Source organism: Triticum urartu, chromosome 1, assembly GCF_003073215.2.
Source record: "Triticum urartu cultivar G1812 chromosome 1, Tu2.1, whole genome shotgun sequence".
NCBI classification, from domain to species: Eukaryota; Viridiplantae; Streptophyta; class Magnoliopsida; order Poales; family Poaceae; genus Triticum; species Triticum urartu.
In genome coordinates, this window is record NC_053022.1 from 118,436,879 (window position 1) to 118,447,390 (window position 10,512).

Here is a 10,512-nt window from a genome sequence, read left to right on the forward strand (position 1 = left end):
GTACCTATGCAAGCATGTTCCTTATTACTTGGTAGACCATGGAAATTTGATAAAAATTATGTACACCATGGTAGAAACAATCAGTATACTCTTGTTCATAAGGACAAAAATATTACTTTGCTTCCTATGACTCCTGATTCCATTTTGAAAACAGGAGCAAAATAAGAGTGAAAATCAGATTGTGGCAAAAGAATTTGAGCAACAAACGAAGCCTAATAATAAACCATCTAGTGTTGCTTCTGAAATTAAATTGAAAAGTGCATGTTTACTTGCCACCAAATCTGATATTGATGATCTAGATTTTAGAAAATCTGTTTGCTATGCTTTTGTGTGCAAAGAGGCATTATTTTCATTCAAGGACATGCCTTCCTCTTCGCCTCCTGATGTCACTAACATTTTGCAGGAGTTCGTTGACGTCTTTCTACAAGACGTGCCATCGGGATTACCACCTATTCGAGGGATTGAGCATCAAATTGACTTAATTCATGATGCATCATTACCCAACCGTGCGCCATACCGTACCAATCCAGAGGAGACGAAGGAGATTATGCGTCAAGTATAGTAGTTGCTCGACAAAGGATATATACGTGAATCCCTTAGTCCTTGTGTTGTTCCTATCATTTTAGTGCCGAAAAAGGATGGTACGTTCTTGAGCACTGCGTTGGATTTCCCCGAAGAGGAAGGGATGATGCAGCAAAGTAGCGTAAGTATTTCCCTCAGTTTTTGAGAACCAAGGTATCAATCCAGTAGGAGGCTACGCTCGAGTCCCTCGTACCTACACAAAAACAAAAGCTCAACACAACCAACACGCTTAGGGGTTGTCAATACCTTCACGGTCACTTACGAAAGTGAGATCTGATAGAGATGATAAATAATATTTTTTTGGTATTTTTGGTATAGAGATGCAAAGTAAATAAAGTAAAAGCAAAGTAAAAGCAAAGCAATAATAAAGTGATGGAGATTGATATGATGAGAAAGAGACCCGGGGGCCATAGGTTTCACTAGTGGCTTCTCTCAAGAGCATAAGTATTCTACGGTGGGTGAACAAATTACTGTTGAGCAATTGACAGCATTAAGCATAGTTATGAGAATATCTAGGTATGATCATGTATATAGGCATCACGTCCGAGACAAGTAGACCGAAACGATTCTGCATCTACTACTATTACTCCACTCACCGACCGCTATCCAGCATGCATCTAGAATATTAAGTTAAAAATAGAGTAACGCCTTAAGCAAGATGACATGATGTAGAGGGATAGTTTCATGCAACATGATAAAAACCCCATCTTGTTATCCTTGATGGCAACGATACAATACGTGCCTTGCTGCCCCTTCTGTCACTGGGAAAGGACACCGCAAGATCGAACCCAAAGCTAAGCACTTCTCCCATGGCAAGAACAACCAATCTAGTAGGCCAAACCAAACTGATAATTCAAAGAGACTTGCAAAGATAACGAATCATACATAACAGAATTCAGAGAAGATTCAAATATTACTCATAGATAGACTTGATCATAAACCCACAATTCATCGATCTCAACGAACACACCGCAAAAAGAAGATTACATCGAATAGATCTCCACGAGAGAGGGGGAGAACATTGTATTGAGATCCAAAAGGAGAGAAGATGCCATCTAGCTACTAGCTATGGACCCGTAGGTCTGAAGTAAACTACTCACACTTCATCGGAGGGGCTTGGATGATGATGTAGAAGCCCTCCGTGATCGATGCCCCCTCTAGCGGAGCTCCGGAACAGGCCCCAAGATGGGATCTCGTGGATACAGAAAGTTGCGGCAGTGGAATTAGGTTTTTGTCTCCGTCCCTGATCGTTTGGGGGTACGTGGATATATATATAGGAGGAAGAAGTACGTTGGTGGAGCTTCGAGGGGCCCACGAGGCAGGGGGCGCGCCCTAGGGGGGCGCCCCCTACCCTCGTGATCACCTCGTGGCTTTCTTGACAGAGGGTCCAAGTCTCCTGGATCTTATCTGATGAGTAAATCACGTTTCCGAAGGTTTCATTCCGTTTGGACTCCGTTTGATATTCCTTTTCTTCGAAACCCTAAAACAGGCAAAAAACAGCAATTCTGGGCTGGGCCTCCGGTTAATAGGTTAGTCCCAAAAATAATATATAAGAGGAAAATAAAGCCCAATAATGTCTAAAATAGTAGATAATATAGCATGGAGCAATCAAAAATTATAGATACGTTGGAGACGTATCAAGCATCCCCAAGCTTAATTCTTGCTCGTCCTCGAGTAGGTAAATGATAAAAATAGAATTTTTGATGTGGAGTGCTACTTGGCATAATTTTAATGTAATTCTTCTTAATTGTGGTATGAATATTCAGATCCGAAAGATTCAAGACAAAAGTTCATATTGGCATAAAAATGATAATACTTCAAGCATACTAACTAAGCAATTATGTCTTCTCAAAATAACATGTCCAAAGAAAGTTCATCCCTACAAAATCATATGGTTTAGTCATGTTTCATTTTCATCACACAAGAATGCTATCATCATGCACAACCCCGATGGCAAGCCAATCAATTGTTTCATACTTTAGTAATCTCAAACCTATAAACTTTCACACAATATATGAGAGTGAGCCATGGACATAGAAGTATGGGTGGAATAGGATATAATGGAGTGGGGTTATGTGGAGAACACAAAAAAGGAGAAAGTCTCACATAAACAAGGCTAATCAATTCGCTATGGAGATGCCCACCAATTGATGTTAATGCAAGGAGTAGGGATTGCCATTCAATGGATGCACTAGAGCTATCAATGTATGAAAGCTCAACAAAAGAAACTAGTGGGTGTGCATCCAACTTGCTTTCTCACGAAGACCTAGGGCACTTGAGGAGGCCCATTGTTGGAATATACAAGCCAAGTTATATAATGAAAAATTCCCACTAGTATATGAAAGTGAGAACATGAGAGACTCTCTACTATGAAGATCATGGTGCTACTTTGAAGCACAAGTGTGGTAAAAGGATAGTAACATTGTCCCTTCTCTCTTTTTCTCTCATTTTTTTGGGCCTTCTATTTTTTATGGCCTTTCTCTTTTTTTTGGGCCTTCTCCTTTTTTATGGCCTTTCTTTTTTTATTCCTCACTTGGGACAATGCTCTAATAATGATGATCATCACACTTCTATTTATTTACAACTCAATGATTACAACTCAAGACTAGAACAAAGATGACTCTATATGAATGCCTCCGGCGGTGTACCGGGATATGCAATGAACCAAGCGTGACATGTATGAAAGAATTATGAACGGTGGCTTTGCCACAAATACTATGTCAACTACATGATTATGCTAAGCAATATGATAATGATGAATGTGCCATGATGAACGGAATGGTGGAAAGTTGCATGGCAAGATATCTCGGAATGGCTATGATAATGCCATAATAGGTAGGTATGGTGGCTATTTTGAGGAAGATATAAGGAGGTTTATGTGTGAAAGAGCGTATCATATCACGGGGTTTGGATGCACCGGTGAAGTTTGCTCCAACTCCCAATGTCAGAAGGGCAATGCACGGTACCGAAGAGGCTAGCAAGGATGGAAGGGTGAGAGTGCGTATAATCCATGGACTCGACATTAGTCATAAAGAACTCACATACTTATTGCAAAAATCAACAAGTCATCAAAAACCTCGGCACTACGCGCATGCTCCTAGGGGGGTAGATTGGTAGGAAAAGACCATCGCCCGTCCCCGACCGCCACTCATAAGGAAGACAATCAAATAACACCTCATGTTTCAAATTTGTTGCATAATGTTTACCATACGTGCATGCTACGGGACTTGCAAACCTCAACACAAGTATTTCTCAATTTCACAACTACTCAACTAGCATGACTTTGATATTATTACCTCCATATCTCAAAACAATCATCAAGCATCAAACTTTTCTTAGTATTCAACACACTCATAAGAAAGTTTTATTATTAATCTAGCATACCAAGCATATTAGGATTTTAAGAAAATTACCATGCTATTAAGACTCTCAAAATAATCTAAGTGAAGCATGAGAGATCAATAGTTTCTATAAAAAAATCCACCACCGTGCTCTAAAAGATATAAGTGAAGCACTAGAGCAGAACTATAAAGCTCAAAAGATATAAGTGAAGCACATAGAGTATTCTATAAAATTCCAAATCATGTATGGCTCTCTCAAAAGGTGTGTACAGAAAGGATTATTTTGGTAAACTAATAAGCAAAGTCTCAAATCATAAAAGACGCTCCAAGCAAAACACATATCATGTGGTGAATAAAAATATAGCTCCAAGTAAAGTTACCGATAGAAGTAGGCGAAAGAGGGGATGCCTTCCGGGGCATCCCCAAGCTTTGGCTTTTAGGTGTCCTTGATTATCTTGGGGGTTCCATGGGCATCCCCAAGCTTAGGCTCTTGACACTTCTTGTTCCATAATCCATCAAATCTTTACCCAAAACTTGAAATCTTCACAACACAAAACTTAAAGTAGAAAACTCGTGAGCTCCGTTAGCGAAAGAAAACAAAAGACCACTTCAAGGTACTGTAATGAACTTATTCTTTATTTATATGGGTGTTATACATACTGTATTACAACTTCTCTATGGATTATAAACTATTTTACTAGCCATAGATTCATCAAAATAAGCAAACAACACACGAAAAACAGAATCTGTCAAAAACAGAACAGTCTGTAGTAATCTGTATCTAGCGCAAGATATGGAACACCAAAAATTCTAAAATAAATTGATGGACGTGAGGAATTTATCTATTAATCATCTGCAAAAAGAATTAACTAAATATCACTTTCCAAATAAAAATGACAGCAGTTCTCGTGAGTGCTAAAATTTCTGTTTTTTACAGCAAGTTCAACAAGACTTTCCCCAAGTCTTCCCAACGGTTCTACTTGGCATGAACACTAATTAAACACAAAAAAAACAAAACAGAGGCTAGATAATTTATTTACTACTAAACAGGAGCAAAAAGCAATGAATAAAAATAAAATTGGGTTGCCTCCCAACAAGCGCTATCGTTTAACGCCCCTAGCTAGGCATAACAAGCAAGAATAGATCTAGGTAATGCCATCTTTGGTAGGCAATACATAAGTGGTTCTCATGATAGATTCATATGGTAATTTATTTTATTTCTAGGGAAGTGTTCCATGCCCTTTTTTAATGGAAATTGAAATCTAATATTCCCTTCCTTCATATCAATAATTGCACCAACCGTTCTAAGGAAAGGTCTACCGAGAATAATAGGGCAAGAAGGATTGCAATCTATATCAAGAACGATAAAATCTACGGGCACATAATTCCTATTAGCAACAATAAGAACATCATTAATTCTTCCCATAGGTTTCTTAATAGTGGAATCCGCAAGATGCAAGTTTAGAGAGCAATCATCAAAATCACGGAAATCTAGTAAATCCCACAAAGTTTTGGGAATAGTAGAGACACAAGCACCCAAATCACACAAAGCATAAAACTCATAATTTTTAATTTTAATTTTAGTAGTTAGTTCCCACTCATCATAAAGTTTTCTAGGTATAGAAACTTCCAATTCAAGTTTTTCTTCATAAGATTGCATCAAGGCATCAACGATATGTTTAGTAAATGCTTTATTTTGACTATAAGCATGAGGAGATTTTAGCACGGATTGCAACAAGGAAATACAATCAATCAAAGAGCAATTTTCATAGTTAAATTCCTTGAAATCCATAATAGTGGGTTTAGCAACATCTAGGGTTTTAATTTCTTCAATCCCACTTTTATCAAATTTAGCATCAAGATCAACAAATTCCGAATTCTTAGAACGCCTTCTAGGTAAAGGTGGATAATATTCAGTCCCATCATTATCAAGATTCATATTGCAAAACAAAGATTTAATAGGGGACACATCAATAACTTTTAGATCTTCATCATTATTTTCATAGGAACTAGAAGAACACGCTTTTACAAAGGCATCTTTCTTAGCACGCATCCTAGCGGTTCTTTCTTTGCACTCATCAATGGAAATTCTCATGGCTTTGAGAGACTCATTGATATCATGCTTAGGTGGAATAGATCTAAGTTTCAAAGAATCAACATCAAGAGCAATTCTATCAACGTTCCTAGCCAAATCATCAATCTTAAGCATTTTTTCTTCAATCATAGCATTAAAATTCTTTTGCGAAGAAATAAATTATTTAATATTAGATTCAAAATCAGAGGGCATCTTATTATAATTTCCATAAGAATTGTTGTAGGAATTACCATAATTATTAGAGGGATTACTAGGATAAGGCCTAGGATTGAAATTTCCCCTATACGCGTTGTTACCAAAATTGTTCCTACCAACAAAATTCACATCCATAGATTCATTATTATTCTCAATCAATGTAGACAAGGGCACATCATTAGGATCAGAAGAAACACTCTTATTAGCAAATAATTTCATAAGTTCATCCATCTTTCCACTCAAAACATTAATTTCTTCTATCACATGCACCTTTTTAGTAGATCTTTCAGTATGCCATTGAGAATAATTAACCATACTATTATCTAGGAGTTTAGTAGCTTCTCCTAAAGTGATTTCCATAAAAGTGCCTCCTGCGGCTGAATCTAAAAGATTTCTAGAAGCAAAATTCAATCCGACATAAAATTTTTGTATAATCATCCACAAAATTCAAACCATGAGTAGGGCAATTACGTATCATTAATTTCATTCTCTCCCAAGCTTGTGCAACATGTTCATGATCAAGTTTTTTAAAATTCATAATATCGTTTCTAAGAGAGATGATCTTAGCGGGAGGAAAATACTTAGAGATAAAAGCATCTTTGCACTTGTTCCATGAATCAATACTGTTTTTAGGCAAAGACAAAACCCAAGCTTTAGCACGATCTCTAAGAGAAAAAGGAAATAGCTTCAATTTAACAATATCATTATCGACATCTTTTTCTTTTGCATGTCACACAAATCAACGAAGCTATTAAGATGTGTAGCGGCATCTTCACTAGGAAGGTCGGAGAATGGATCTTCATGACAAGATTCAACAAAGCAGTATTAATTTCACAAGATTCAGCATCGGTAAGAGGAGCAATCGGAGTGCTAAGGAAATCATTATTATTGGTATTAGTGAAGTCGCACAATTTAGTATTATCTTGAGCCATCATGACAAACAAGAAATCCAACACACGAGCAAACAAAAAGGCAAACTGAGAAAGAGAGGGAGGATAGAGAGAGAGAGGGCGAATAAAATGGCAAGGGTGAATTGGGGGAGAGGAAAACGAGAGGCAAATGGCAAATAATGTAATGCGGGAGATAGGGATTGTGATGGGTACTTGGTATGTTGACTTTTGCGCAGACTCCCCGGCAACGGCGCCAGAAATTCTTCTTGCTACCTCTGAGCACTACGTTGGATTTCCCCGAAGAGGAAGGGCTGATGCAGAAAAATAGTGTAAGTATTTCCCTCAGTTTTTGAGAACCAAGGTATCAATCCAGTAGGAGGCTATGCTCGAGTCCCTCGTACGTACACACAAACAAAAGCTCAACGCAACCAACGCGCTTAGGGGTTGTCAATCCCTTCATGGTCACTTACGAAAGTGAGATCTGATAGAGATGATAAATAATATTTTTTTTGGTATTTTTGGTATAGAGATGCAAATTAAATAAAGTAAAAGCAAAGCAATAATAAAGTGATGGAGATTGATATGATGAGAAAGAGACCCGGGGGCCATAGGTTTCACTAGTGGCTTCTCTCAAGAGCATATGTATTCTACGGTGGGTGAACAAATTACTGTTGAGCAATTGACAGAATTGAGCATAGTTATGAGAATATCTAGGTATGATCATGTATATAGGCATCACGTCTGAGACAAGTAGACCGAAACGATTCTGCATCTACTACTATTACTCCACTCATCGACCGCTATCCAGCATGCATCTAGAGTATTAAGTTAAAAACAGAGTAACGCCTTAAGCAAGATGACATGATGTAGAGGGATAGTTTCATGCAATATGATAAAAAAACCATCTTGTTATCCTCGATGGCAACGATACAATACGTGCCTTGCTGCCCCTTCTGTCACTGGGAAAGGACACCGCAAGATCGAACCCAAAGCTAAGCACTTCTCCCATGGCAAGAACAACCAATCTAGTAGGCCAAACCAAACTGATAATTCAAAGAGACATGCAAAGAGAACCAATCATACATAAAAGAATTCAGAGAAGATTCAAATATTATTCATAGATAGACTTGATCATAAACCCACAATTCATCGGTCTCAACAAACACACCGCAAAAAGAAGACTACATCAAATAGATCTCCACGAGAGAGGGGGAGAACATTGTATTGAGATCCAAAAAGAGAGAAGAAGCCATCTAGCTACTAGCTATGGACCCGTAGGTCTGAAGTAAACTACTCACACTTCATCAGCGGGGCTTGGATGATGATGTAGAAGCCCTCCGTGATCGATGCCCCCTCCGGCGGAGCTCCGGAACAGGCCCCAAGATGGGATCTCGTGGATATAGAAAGTTGCGGCGATGGAATTAGGTCTTTGGCTTAGTCCCCGATCGTTTGGGGGTACGTGGATATATATAGGAGGAAGAAGTACATCGGTGGAGCTTTGAGGGGCCCATGAGGCAGGGGGCGCGCCCTAGGGGGGTGCGCCCCCTACCCTCATGACCACCTCGTGGCTTTCTTGATGGAGGGTCCAAGTCTCCTGGATCTTATCTGATGAGTAAATCACGTTTCCGAAGGTTTCATTCCGTTTGGACTCCGTTTGATATTCCTTTTCTTCGAAACCCTAAAATAGGCAAAAAAAAACAACAATTCTGGGTTGGGCCTCCGGTTAATTGGTTAGTTCCAAAAATAATATAAAAGTGGAAAATAAAGCCCAATAATGTCTAAAACAGTAGATAATATAGCATGGAGCAATCAAAATTATAGATACGTTGGAGACGTATCATACGTCGCCTATGTGTGTTGATTGTAGAGGCATTAATAATATTACTATTCGTTATCGTCATCCTATTCCTAGGCTAGACGAGATGCTTGATGAATTGAGTGGCTCTACAATATTCTCCAAAGTTGATTTGTGTAGTGGATACCATCAAATTCGTATGAAATTGGGAGATGAATGGAAAACAACATTTAAAACTAAGTTTGGATTATATGAGTGGTTAGTCATGCCTTTTGGGTTAACTAATGCACCTAGTACTTTCATGAGGTTAATGAACGAAGTTTTACATGCTTTCATTGGACGATTTGTGGTAGTCTATTTTGATGATATACTGATTTATAGTAAATCTTTGGAGGAACATTTGGAACATTTACGTGCTGTTTTATTGCTCTACGTGATGCACGTTTGTTTGGTAACCTTGGAAAGTGCACCTTTTGCACCGACCAAGTATCTTTTCTTGGCTATGTTGTTACTCCACAGGGAATTGAAGTTGATAAAGCCAAGATTGAAGCTATTGAGAGTTGGCCGCAGCCCAAAATGGTAACACAAGTGAGGAGTTTCCTTGGCCTCGCTGGTTTCTATAGGCCTTTTGTGAGAGATTTCAGCACCATTGCTGCACCTCTCAACGAGCTTACAAAGAAGGATGTGCCTTTTGTTTGGGGTACCGCACAGGAAGAAGCCGTCATGGTATTGAAAGATAAGTTGGCACATGCTCCTTTACTCCAACTTCCAGATTTTAATAAGACTTTTGAGCTTGAATGTGATGCTAGTGGAATTGGATTAGGAGGTGTGTTATTATAAGATGGCAAACCTGTTGCATAGTTTTCTGAAAAATTGAGTGGGTCTAGTTTGAACTATTCTACTTGTGATAAAGAATTATATGCTCTTGTTCGGACCTTAGAAACATGGCAACATTATTTATGGCCCAAGGAATTTGTTATACATTCTGATCATGAATCTTTGAAACACATTAAAAGTCAAGAAAAAATGAACCGTAGACATGCTAAATGGGTTGAATTCATTGAGACTTTCCCTTATTGTCGGTGGGAACGACACCTATGGGATCACAAGAATCCCTACTACAGTTGCGGGGCGCGGGGTCGTGAGAAGAGCGGATCAAACAGATAGCACACGGTTCGTTTATCCAGGTTCGGGCCGCGGGGATGCGTAAAAACCTACTCCTGCTTTGGTGGATTGTATATCTGTGCTCTTGAGCTAGCTATGGGGCGTGAGGAGCTCCAAAAATCCGAATCCTCCTCTTGGTCGCCTCGGGCCTCCTTTTATAGGAAAGGGGTTGCCACAGTGGCACACAGGAGGTGGAAAGGGTACAGTGATGTGAGGTTATCCCTCGCAGTACATGACAAGGCGCATTTAATGCGTCTTGCCCAGGTGTCCTTGCTTTATCGCGGACGGGGCAGAGCCCTGTCTCGTCCGTCGCCTCTCCCTCTCGTGTCGACACGCGCCCTGGCCAGCGGCGCCCGCGGTGCCATGTAGGCAGGCAGGCAGCTGAGGTGGCGCAGTGGTGGGTTTCCACGAAGATCCGCATGCCGCCACGCAGATGCCCGCCCAGCTGGT